At 33.7% G+C, this 13591-nt stretch overlaps 2 long non-coding RNA genes across 2 annotated transcripts; both read right to left on the minus strand.

The window, feature by feature from the left end:
• LOC110272001 lies at positions 8058-11790 on the minus strand. Its single transcript, XR_002362899.1, has 3 exons — positions 11563-11790; positions 10236-10348; positions 8058-8322 (listed from the first exon to the last, which is right to left on the minus strand). It is a non-coding gene; the product is annotated as an uncharacterized LOC110272001 (long non-coding RNA).
• Positions 12039-12862, minus strand: LOC110272000. Its single transcript, XR_002362898.1, has 2 exons — positions 12483-12862; positions 12039-12151 (listed from the first exon to the last, which is right to left on the minus strand). It is a non-coding gene; the product is annotated as an uncharacterized LOC110272000 (long non-coding RNA).

Raw genomic sequence — 13591 nt, forward strand, 5'->3', positions numbered from 1 at the left:
AGCTTTTTCAATAAAAATGTTGAATAATTAGTATGTATTGCAAGGAGCTAAGTTTGGTGTTGCACACCAAAAACAACTCAAGGGAGAATGGAGGATTCCAAGTTTGGTGTCCCACCAAAACCTCATTCAAAAGCACATTTTAACTTCCTGCACATTGCTAGTTCCAAGCAATCAAACAGATTATTCAACCACTTAACTTTTTTTTTTGTCTTAAACTTCATAACCTTCAGCAAGGACACAAAATTTTGCCTAGAGTTAACCTGCTGTATCCAGAAAAGTGGCAAGAAATTAAGTTTGGTGTTCCCACACCAAATTGAATCCACAAGCCACAATCAATTCATGCATACTAACTGGTCATCTAAGGGCTTGAGAAGCAAGCAACTTTTGAGAATTATGCAGGGAATTCACCACCATTTGAAGACACTATGCATCATAACTCAAAAGGGCACAACAGAAGGAAGGACAAAGGAACTGCAAACCACTAGGTTGTATTTACACTTAACTCTTACTGTTGAAAAATGTTTTGACTTGTGTTTTGTTAAAGTGTTCATCTAATACAAGTAGAATTTCTCTTAGAATAAGTAAGCTAGTCTATGTGTGTGTTTGTGTGTTTACTTTCACTGAACAAAACACATACTTTGTCCCCTGCATTTTCAATTCAATAAAAGAAATATTTGAATGTGAAGTGAGATAGTTCTCTGTTAGATAGAAGTACAATAAAAGTAAGTGGTGGTATGTATGTGTGATTGTATGATAGCTCACTTTTAGTGAATAAGAGAAATAGGATGTCTCCTTCTAAGTAGAAAGTGGCCTACTGTCTATGAATCTCAATCAAATAAAAATCCTTGGTTAGAAAGAAAAACAAAAAGAAAGAAAAAAAAGGGAGAAAAAGAAATAGCCAAAGAGTGGCAGAACAAAAGAAAACAAAAAGAAACAAAGTTGGACACCAATAGCTTGAACCTTAGAATATATGCCTGTGGTGTCTTTGTATTAGGATCTGCTTAGACTACTAAGTTCTTTGGAGTGCATCAACAAGCTTTGATGTGTTTGGTTGATTAATGATAGGTGAAGAAAGCTTGGAGAAAGGTTGAAGCAAGAAGGAATGGCTAGGAGGAAGAGAGGCCAAAAAGTTTGAGCAAAAGTTTGCCTCAAACTTTAGCTCAAACTTTTGGAATAAGTGAAAATGAACCAGGGAGCAAAAAGCTGGACCAAAAGTTTGCCTCAAACTTTTGTGCAAACTTTTGGGCGAAAAGCTGGAGCAAAAGTTAGCCTCAAACTTTTTGGCAAACTTTTGGCATCACAAATCAACACCCTGGAGAGCAAAAGTTTGAGCCAACGTTAGCCTCAAACTTTTTGGCTAACGTTGGCGCATGAACAACACACCCTGGAGAGCAAAAGTTTGCGCCAACGTTAGCCTCTAACTTTTTGGCTAACGTTGGCGCCATGAGTGTGCAAGGGGAGGCCAACGTTGGAGCAAAAGTTTGACCCCAAACTTTTGCCCCAACGTTGGTATCAGCAAAAGAGGGTGGCTGATGTGAAAAGTTGGAGTAAAAGTTTGCCTCAAACTTTTACTCAAACTTTTACTCAAGCTTTCATGATTCCAATCCCGGTTCAATTCGGTTCTTCTCCAAACTCCAAGAGCAATCAACCAAGGCCTCTATCAACCCAATTCCATTAAGAGCAAAGGCCCAATTGAAGGCTTGAAGATCATTTGAAGAAAGTGTATAAATAGCATAGGATTTAAGTTTTTCAAGAGCTTCCCTTTTAGTTTTCATAGAGCTTTCTTTTCGGGTTTGATTGGGGAGTTTTGTAGAGAGCTCACTTTTACATTCTAGCATTGTTGTTTTAATTCAAGAGAATTGGGGAGGAGAATTGATCTCTCTTCTTCCTTGTTCTTGCCCAGCACTCTTTAAATTTTCTTGCTTCGGATCTTGGGTGGAGAATTGAAGAACTTCTGTTTCGATCTCACCTTGGGATCTTGTTTAATTCACTGCTTAATTGAATTTCAGTTTCTGTTACTTGCTCTCTCATCTACTTTCTTTGCAATTTACATTTCCTTTGCAATTACTCTTGTTGGATCTAGGAAGGCATTGAGATCTAGACTTGGTTATCTAGTCTCTTGAGTCCTGAGATCTGAATTCCAATTTTACGTCCTCTGTTTAATGTTTTTAAATCTCATTCACATTTCTGTTTTAAGATCCGGTTCGATTCAAGTCATCCTTTACTTCTCTGTTTGTTGCAATTTACTTTTCCTTGTTTAAATTCTGCAAATCCAATTCCCAATTCCCTTTACAATTCAAGCCATTTACATTTCTTGTACTTTAAGATTCTGCAATTTACATTTCTTGCGTTCTAAGTTTCTGCCATTTAATTTCTTGTTCTTTAAGATTCAGCACTTTAAATTTCAGTTCTCTTTAATTTCATGCCAATTACCCATTCCCTTTACTTTCTATGCAATTTAAATTCTGCAAATCACAAATCTCTCAACCAAATCTTGATTCGCTTGACTAAATCAACCACTAAACTAAAATTGCTCAATCCTTCAATCCCTGTGGGATCGACCTCACTCTCGTGAGTTATTATTACTTGATGCGACCCGGTGCACTTGCCGGTTAGTTTTGGGTGTTTTGGAGAAATTCGTTTTTTCCACAAAAATATCCCATCACTGCCCTCGCGCCATTCGCACAAATCAAGTCACGCGACCGTGTGACCCACGCGTCCGTGTCATATGCGACGCACAACTTATCCAGATCAGCCAAGATATCTTATCTTTTCTTCCCCAAATCCTAATTTCTTTCATCTTCGTTCTTCTTTCTTTCTTTTCTTCTCCCCCTCTACTCTTCTATCCCTTTAATTTAATGCATTTATTTGTTCTTTTTTTCTTCTCAATTTCATCTTAGCTTAATTCCTTTTGGTTTCTTTTTCAATTCTTTTTCATGCATTTTTATGTTGGTGTTGGAGTTTTATTTGGATAGTACCTTATTTTATTTGAGCATGTGGCTATTCTGAGGAGAGATTTGACAATTGACATTTACTTATGGCTCTCATATACATTTGGATTACATTATTTTTATCCCTATTTTAACTTGCACACCCAGTGTTTGTGAAAAAACTTTATGGCATTTTGAATCTTATTTTATTTTACTCTTTCACTTGCATACCTCTTTTTCACAACACTTGTGCTCCACATGTATTTGGGATTATCATTCACAATTGTCATCATTACACATGCTCTTTAATTTGGCACATTTATTACTTGATGCTTGAGCTATGCTTTTCATGCCTATTATTTGCATGTTTTTACCCTCTTGCATCTAATTATTTTGAATTGCCCTTTTTGATCTTTATTGTTGTCTTCCCTACATGTTGTAGCTACCATGTAGTTGGGCTATCATCTTTCCTTTGGCATTTCTTATCACTTGGAATTTCCTCCTTTCCGGTCTTAGTTTTCTATATTTCACACTCTTCCTTTTTCTTCTTCCTTAGGCATGGGTACCAAGAAAGGAAAAGAGAAGGCCATTGACAAGACACCGGCACGGAGAGGAACCAAGAGACCTCCAGCTAAGGCGCCTCTATCTACAAACGCAGTTGTAGCAACCCGTCCACTTGTACATCTCAGCATGCACCGAGGACGGTGCAATCTTTAAGTGTGGGGAGGTCAATACCGACTTTCATGGGTTAGTTATTTCCTTTTCAACACCAATGTCTTATTTTCTTTATTAGTTCATTGTTGCATTTACATGTTTGATTACATGTTTATTTGATTTTGTGCATATTTTACCACTTGGTTGAAGTAATATTTTCTTTTTCAAGAAATTTTTATAGTATTTCACTAATTTAAATTGAAAAATTTTTTCTGTTAAAACTTGTTTGAAGTTGTATTTGGAACATATTTTAAAAAGCTAAGAACACACAACCTGTGAGATTTTGAGCTTATTTATATGGTTACATTATTTAACCATAAATTTTTATTCTTGTGTGTTTACTTCTCTATGATTGTAATCTTTGCTTTGTTCCATTCTATATGTCCACTATTTAGTGTATTTACATGCTTGCATATGATTGAGGCCATTACTTGTTTAGCTCACTTATCCCAAATAAGCCTACCCTTTCAATTACCTTTGTCAGCCACTTTGAGCCTATCAAATCCCATTTTTCTATATTTTACCACATCACTAGCCTTAAGCAGAAAAATAATTAATTATCCTAATTGAATCTTTGGTTAGCTTAAGTTAGAGATGGTGTGTTAATTAAGTGTGGGAAAACTGTGGGAACATGGGTTAATAAGGGAAAGTGTTATGTTTTTAATTTGATAAAATATTGAAAATTTGGGTACCTACTCATGTGAGACTAGAAAAATTAAAAATCCATGTGCATTGATAAGTTATATTTATTTTTCTATTTAAAAAAATAAAAATAAAAAAATAAAAAAATCCAAAAAAATATATTCAATAAATAAATAAATAAGGGGACAAAATTACCCCAATGCTAAGTTAAGTTAAGGAAAAGATCAATGCATATGTGATAAAAATTAAAAGAAAAGTTGATGCATGAGTATGAGATGAAAAATTGGGAATTATGGGTTACTAGGCATGAATTTAGAATTACATAGAGTATGTGTATGTTAGGTGAGAGCTTAGGTTAGTTAAAGATTCATATTTTAGTTCACTTGGCCATACATATATCCTCACCCTTACCTTAGCCCCATTACAACCTTGAAAAGACCTCATGATGTTTGCATTGGTACATTAAATATTTGTTGATTGATTAGGTGAAGAACAAAGTTTAGAAATCATGATTAGAGAAGAGTAGAGTGATTAACCCTAGACACTTGAAAGATTAGAGTGATATACACTACCAGTGAGGGTTCAATGCTTCATTCTATGTTTCCTGCTTTCATGAGCTATCTTCTTACAAGTTTACTTGTCTTTTATTGTATGATTTGAATTAGTGAAATATGATTTATGTTTGACTTAAAGAGCTTATTTACTTTTAACCAAGTAGGTAGAAACATTTTGCATGTAGTTGCATTCATATAGATAGGTTGCATTTCATACATTCTACCATTCCTCTTCACTCCTTTATAGCTTCTCTTGAGCTTAGCATGAGGACATGCTAATGTTTAAGTATGAGAAGGTTGATAAACTACTATTTCATGGTTTATCTTGTGCTCAATTGAGTGGTCTTTGTCAACTCTTTACCCACTTATTCATACTATTTGCATGGTTTTACTTTTTCCTTCCTGATTTTGTGCTATGATTGAAACCATGCTTCTTTGGCCTTATATTTGCTATTATTAATCCTCTCTTATTACCATTCGATGCCGTGATATGTGCGTTAAGTGATTTCAGGGATTACAGGGCAGGAATGACTTAGAGGATGGAAAGGAAGCATACAAAAATGGAAGGAATACAAGAAGTTGAAGAAATTGCTAAGCTGTCCAGGCTGACCTCTTCGCACTCAAACGGTCATAACTTGAGCTACAGAGGTCCAAATGACGCGATTCTAGTTGCGTTAGAAAGCTAACGTCTGGGGCTTCGATTTGATATGTAATTTGCCATAGTGGGCGTACAGCTAGGTGACGCAAACGTGTGCTCCACGCGGACGTATTGCAGTGACAAAAATCAGCGTGGCAGATTTCGCCCCCAGCAAATTCTGGGCTATTTCTGGCCCAGTTCTCGGCCTAGAAAATACATATTAGAGGCTATAAAGTGGGAGAATGCATCCATTCAATAAAACAACAACAATTCATACAACATTCATAATTCATAATTTTAGGATTAGATGTAGCTTTAGAGAGAGAGGTCCTCTCCTCTCTCTTAGGATTTAGGATTAGGATTTCTCTTAATTTTAGGATTACTTCTTCTTCATTCCAGGTTCAATGTTCCTTTAATTTAATTTCTCTTTTACTTTTATTTATTCTAGTGCTTTGATTTATCTATCTCTCTGTTTAATTATTTATGTTGCCAATTTGGCTTATGAACCATTCATGTTATGATTTTCTTAATTAATGCAATTTAAGGTATTTCAGACTTATGATTGTTTTATTTATGATACTTTTAATTTAATTATTGGTTTATTTTCTCCCTTTGGCTTTGGTTAAGTAATTGGTAACACTTGAGTTATCAAACTCATTGTGATTGCTAATTGTTATCTCTGCTAATTAATTTGAATTCCAATAACTCTAGTCTTTTCTTAGAAATTAACTAGGATCTAAGGAATCAAATGGATTCATCCACTTAACTTACCTTCATAGTTAGAGGTTAATAAGGTGGGAGCAAAATCCAATTCTCATCACAATTGATAAGGACAACTAGGATAGGACTTCAATTTCTTATACCTTGCCAAGAGATTTTTATAATTATTAATTTATTTTTCTTGTCATTTAAATTACTTGTTTCTTATTTAAAAAAACCCAAAAATATACAATTTTCCGTAACCAATAATAAATCATACTTCCCTACAATTCCTTGAGAAGACGACCCGAGGTTTAAATACTTCGGTTATAAATTTTACTGGGTTTTGTTAATTCTTGCCCTGTAATCTCTGAAAACACTTAACACACATATCAAGGCATCGAATGGTAATAAGAGAGGATTAAACATAGCAAATTTAAGACCAAAGAAACATGTTTCCAATCATAGCACAAAATCAGGAAAGAAAATGTAAAACCATGCAATTTATATGAATAAGTGAGTAAAGAATTGATATAAACCACTCAATTGAGCATAAGATAAACCATAAAATAGTGGTTTATCAATCTCCCCACACTTAAACATTAGCATGTCCTCATGCTAAGCTCAAGAGAAGCTATAAGAGTGAAGAGGAATGGTAAAACTTATAAAATGCAACCTATCTATATGAATGCAACTACATGCAAAAATGCTTCTACCTACTTGGTTAAAAATAAACAAATTTTCCAAGACAAACATAAATCAGATTCCACTAATTCAAATCACACAATAAAAGATAAGTAAACTTGTAAGAAGACAGCTCATGAAAGCAGGGAACATAGAATCAAGCATTGAACCCTCACTAGTAGTGTGTATGCACTCTAATCTCTCAAGTGTTTAGGGTTAATTCACTCTATTCTTCTCTAGTCTTGCTTTTTAAACTTTGTTCTTCATCTAACCAATCAACAAAAATTTAATGTACCAATGTAAACATCGTGAGGTCTTTTCAGGGTTGTGATGGGCTAAGGTAAGTGTGAGGATATATGTATAGCCAAGTGAGCTATAATATGAATCCTTAATTAACCTAAGCTCTTCTCCTATACACACACTCTATGTACTTCTAAAATCTTGCCTAACTACCCAAAATTCCCAATTTTGCATTACATACTCATGTATCAACTTTTCTTTAATTTTATCACATATGCATTGATTTTTCATTAACTTAACATTGGGGTAATTTTGTCCTCTTATTTAATTTCTTATTTATTCATTTATGCTGGAAATATATATTTTTATTTTTTTTATTTTTTCCCTTTTTATTTATTTATTTATTTTTATTTATTTTTATTTTTTATTAAAGCAAACCATAACATATCAATGCACATGAATATTTGATTTTTCTAGTTTCACATGAGTAGGTACCCAAATCACTACAAGAAAAACACCCATTCAGGTACACTTGAAAAGTGTAGCCAAAAGTGAAAAAAAATGATGCCTTAGGCTACGGCTACGCTTTTTAGGCTACGGCTACGCTTTTCAGGGTGATTCCTATTCGGCCGTTGCCTATTCTCAAAGGCTACGCTTTTCTGCACCAAGGGCTACGCTTTTGGTATTTGGGAATAGGCTACGCTTTTCAAGTGATGCTCTCCATGACCAAAGGCTACGCTTTTCAGCTTTCGTTCTTCCAGAATAGGCTACGCTTTTTAACGCTACCGCATCACTTGTAAAGCGTAGCCACAGTGTATACTATAGCTACTTTTTATAAGCGTAGCCTTAGGTCCCTCTTTTTTTTTTCGTATACTATAGCTACTGTATATAAGCGTAGCCTTAGGTCCTCTTTTAATTTTTCTTGTAGTGATAATTATACTAAATAATTATTTTATATAATAAAAATTGTCTCTAACCAAAATATATTTATAACATTGATCCAAAAGTACTAGAATGAAGTTAACTATAAAAATTCATACAACTCAAACTAAAATAAGCATAGCCATATCAAAACCATAATATCACTTAGCCAATAAAAGTATCTTCTAATAAAAATCATTAGTCAACCATACATGTAAAGATTCTAAGTAGCATTCTATCTTAGCCAATAAACCACAATAATAGTCAGCTTAATCTTCATTGCTTAATCTTCATTGTTACCCTGCATAATTATATAGAAAAGTAGTTAAAAAAAATAACATGGCTATACAACTTCAAGAAATTTTAAGCGGAGAGAGTTTTAATGTTTCCTTTTTTCAGTCAAATAATTCAGATTCAATTCATTTTCAATTTCATTGGGTTTTGACTTTTTTTTATTACTATAATTAAAGAGACCAAAGAAATAAATGCCATCTCTCTTCAATCTATTTTGGAATTTTGATATTTCTGGCACTGTGGGCTGTGGCACACAACTTTTTACTTGGTCCATTTTCAATTCACAGTATACAACGCATTTGAATTATTAAACGAATAAAATTATTTTAATTAGATTTAGTAAGTTTGATAAGAAGTTGTCAACAAATATAATTTCTCTATCCCCGTCTAAAAGTCTTGAGTTCGAGTCTCATTTCTAACTTCCAAAAAAAAAAATCTGATAAGAAGTTGCATAATACTGTCGGTATTTTCAAAGCCAAAACGTTTCAAATCATTAATTAAAGAGAGACATGACTTAGTAGTTTAATTAGGATCACCGATCATGCCTCGCCTACACTAATCAAGCATGCATGAAAGAGAAAAAGTGGAAACAATAATAAAATTAATCTTGATAAATAAGGCTCTTTGGTATAACTAAGAGTTGTTACTAGCCTGTATAATATATTGTTATAACTTATAACTACTATCTCTAAAGACGTTGCTTACTGCTTTCGCTACTAATTAATCATTAGTTTATGATGATAAACTGAGGCTAATAAAGTTGGTCTGCCTGTACGCGACAAAGTGAATTTGATGCCTCGTTTATATTTAATTTATTGGAATATTCCCTTTTAGATCTATGTCAAATGATACTACATGTAAGGCAAAAGAAAAAATAGAAAAAGAAAAAGTTTGAGGGAAAACTTGACCTCCATTATCTTGATAAACAAATAATCATGAGAGGGGCAATTGGCATAAATCTATAGCAGAAGACTTTTTAGTTTTTCTCAAGGAATTATCCAGAGAGTAAGCAAGCATGTAATTAAAATTTGATTAATTAAAAAGTCAATCAAATATAGCCTAGTTGAATTTGTGTACTCGAACTTTTTGGTCATGTCAACAGAAAATTTGGAATAGAAATTTTTCATGGCATTTATTAATTCATAGTGTAACAAGTAGATGCATGCATGTTGTCTAATAAGGGTATTAGAATATGAGAAGTGCGAGACATGGAATTTGCCTTGAAAAGAAACAGAAAAATATGCAATCAATAAATTTGAAGTGAAAGTGTATGGTGTGTATCCCCTACACTGAATGTGTAACTGCCTAAGGGTAATATCCTCTTTCCACTCTCATGAGCAAGGCTCAAGTGTTGACAAGGATCTACCAAAATGCTTGTTTCAATAGATTCATAAGAAACAGTGTGCACATTTAAACTTGTATATATATATGAATATATGTCAAAACAGATTCTTCAGGCCATAGCTAAAGCGTTTCTCTTGTATGGTAAAATCTGTAACTTTATACCTTATAGAAACCTTTAAACTTGTATATATATATGAATATATGTCAAAACAGATTCTTCAGGCCATAGCTAAAGCGTTTCTCCCTTTAGTTTTGCAAATACTATTAATATCCACAGAGAAAAGGGGTTGGGGGAGGAAAAATAAAGTCATAAAGTATTGTGGATTTCAGCTTAGCATGTCATGAGATATTCCTTGTGTACTAGGCCATAGTCCCACACTAAGCAAACATTTACTTCAACCCCATAACCTTGGAAAATATAGAACATTAAGATATGACTACTGTTAAGGCTTTCAGAATTTTAGGATAGCAATGTCATCAAGGAAAAGACATGCACTTCAATAATTAGAAATTAACTTCTATAACTCATTTGGGCACCATTTCCGAATCAAAATTTGAGATCTACAAGCATGTTACCTGATTAACAGCAGAATAAGCAATTAAGAAATCAAGATATTTGTTTCTCTCTGGATCCCACGCACACAGCAACTCCCTTTGCTTGAGAAAACACAATGGGAATTGGATGGTAACTGCATTTGAATCAGAAAAGATCATTTCAATTATCAGCCTAAAATAATTAGTTAAGTTAAACTCATTAACAATTAATATAAATAAATAAAAAAAAAGAAGTCTCAAAACCAAAGCAAATCCCCATCATCCTTTTCTTTGTTAAAAATAAAAATAAAATGCTCAATAGTGATAAACTCGGACCAAATGGCACTCGAATGTATTTGAAATAAGCTGAGGAGCATAAAGAAAACATAAATTCATAGTCTCTACTGAAGTGATACACCATTAAGCAGACAAAGAGGTATTATTACTCACAATTAATCCCTTTTTCATTTTCTGAGTAGAATTGAGGATCTAACCCGATCAAAGAGAAACACATAAAGATAAGAATAGTTAATTAATCTAGTCCCTCCATATATAAAAAATCCAAATTAAAGTTAATTAATTTGCTATACTATGTCATTTGCCAAACATGTAATAATTAAGGGTATATATAGCTTCCTTCTTTTTCTCTATGCATATACAAGTAGAACCATATACTTTGCTCTCTTGTTACCTCCAATAATGTAACCATCTGCCATATCATACATATGTCATTGAACAAACACAACACTAATAGCACTATAAGTAGGACAATTTATCCTAAAGACATAATAAAAATTGATTATACCTATTTAGAGCAAACAAAAATATGTAACTTATATACCACAAATTTGTAAAGTTACACCTCCAACTATTAAAAATTCTCCATCGTATAAATATGTTTGGGTAGATGGTTTGGAAGTGCCTTTACCCTTCAATATTAGTATTACAGATTTATGCTTGTGCTTTTGGTCATCTACTAATCTTGCTGCCACTCTTGTTTCTTATACCCTATGGTTTATCCCAACTATGTAATGCTCAGAAAGCCAATTACTGCACTAACAGTTTAAAAGAAAAAAAAAAAGGATCAAAGAGAAACATTTAATCAAGTACAAAAACTTTCAAAACAAAAAGTGTTTCAATATTACACACATAACACATTAAATCATTCACCTATTCAAGAAATCAACTTCAGTCTCAGAAAAGAATTACTACAAGAATCAGCAACTAAGGAAAAAATTGTAGTTTTAGTCAAAAGGGGTATAAGTAACTATAATGTCCCCATTTTTATAGATGAATACCTAGATTTCTACAATGGAGATGTCAAACAATCAGATTTCTACAACTGAGGCATCCTAAACCCAATTCATACCTGAAGTAGAAGATCTTGTGCTTCAAAAAGATGAAGAAGTTGCAGAAGACAAATTAAACTCTCTTTGGGTTTATTGCTGACAAGCACCTGAGATAATATTTATTCTGATGAGGACACCATAAAACTAGCAAGGAATCAGAAATTTCCTTAACAAAGTCCACAAACTCTTTGTATCACTTCTGTACAAAACAGGAATTGTTATTATTAATATTATTAATTTCTTATACTATGTTCTGTATTAATTATTAATTTAAAAAAGCTTTTAAATATATCAGTATATCAATATTTTAATAAATTTTAATTATTAATTTTAATTATATATATTATAGCTTAAATAACATACTCTTTTTATATTTATTGGTATTTACAAGGTTATTGCCTTTGTTGAAGGCTCACCTGATATGGCTACATAAACAGGATTGTATATGATTGGTTTTCATGTTAATCAGATTTCTTTCTTTCAATTCAATTTACAATTCAGCTCACCTTTCTTCTTCCTCTTCTACTTCTTCTCTACTCCTTGTCTTCTTTTCATTCTTTACATTCTTCACACCATTTCTGTTTCTGGCTAACCAAGAAACAATTCAAACTGCAAGAACTCTGTTAGAAACAGGAAGCTGAAAACAGAGAAACGAAAGCCAACTTATTCATTGAGAAATCACAGAAACAAAAGCTTATTAACGCTGCATTTGGATTCAGTCTCAGAAACAAAAATACAGAGAAAATAGGCAAGCTGTATATTAAATCAGAGTTCACAAACCCTAAAATACCACACATCTTCATCAATAACAGCATGCATGTTATCAAATTACAGTTTACAGACCCATATTTCAGAGATTAAAAGCCCCAAATTAAAACCCCTAAAATAGGAACCCTAAGCCACTGATCAATTTCAGAAGAAAATAGAAATCAATACATACCTATTCAATGATGTGAGCACAGCGAAGACGATGATGAGAAGCACGGAGATGATGATGGTGAGAGCGGTGCAGCGACGATGGTGAGGGGCGCACAGCGACGATGGTGAGGGCCGCACAGCGACGATCAGTGCAAGCGATGGCGAAGAGGAGATGACGACGGTCAATGTGGAGAGTAGTGCAGGTGAGTCGTGAGTGGGAGGCGATGACTCTCAATGGCGAGAGTGAGAGGGTTTCCGCTTGTAGTGAGGCGGTCAATGGCAAGAGTGAGAGGGTGAATGGCGAGACCGAGAGTGAGAGGTCAATGGCGAGCGTGAGTGGGGGGGCGACGATGGTGAGCTATCGAGGGTGACTGAGCTATCGAGGGTTTACGCACGAGGATGAAGGTGGCTGAGCCTTCGAAGGTGACTGAGACTCAAGAAGTTTAATTTGCTAAGTTTTACTAAGTGTTAAGGTCATCACTCATCATCAGTTTGCTTTCAGGAAAAACAAGGAAAAAAATTACTAAGTGTTATAAGTTTTTGACTCTAGAGACATTAGGCATCACTTTTAAATCGCACCCAAAACTTAACAAATAGGCTATCTTTTAAAAGCGTCTCTTTTGAGTAGAAAAGTGAACCTATAGATATCAACCTACGGCTACGCTTTTTAAGTGATATCTTTAATACCTAAGGCTACGCTTTTTAAATGATGCTGCATTTGTGTATCATTTTCTCTTATAAAAAGGCAACACAGAGAAAAGCGTAGCCTATTCTATGAATAGGCTACGCTTTTTAAATGTAGCCTAAAAAAAGTGTGGCTGAATGGGTATTTTTCTTGTAGTGAATTCTCAATATTTTATCATGTAAACACTGTACACTTTCATTAACCCAAGTACCCACAGTTTTCCCACACTTAGTTAACACACTATTTTAAGCTAACCAAAGATTCAATTGGGGTATTTAATTTATTTTTCTGCTTAAGGCTAGTGATGTGGTAAAATATAGAATAAGGGGGATAAAAAAGGCTCAAAGTGGTTAACAAAGGTAACATAAAAGGGTAGGCTATTTGGGATAAGTGAGTAAAAACAAGTAATGGCCTCAATCATATGCAAGCATATAAATACACTAAAT

Source organism: Arachis ipaensis, chromosome B05 (genome assembly GCF_000816755.2).
Source record: "Arachis ipaensis cultivar K30076 chromosome B05, Araip1.1, whole genome shotgun sequence".
Classification (NCBI taxonomy): Eukaryota; Viridiplantae; Streptophyta; class Magnoliopsida; order Fabales; family Fabaceae; genus Arachis; species Arachis ipaensis.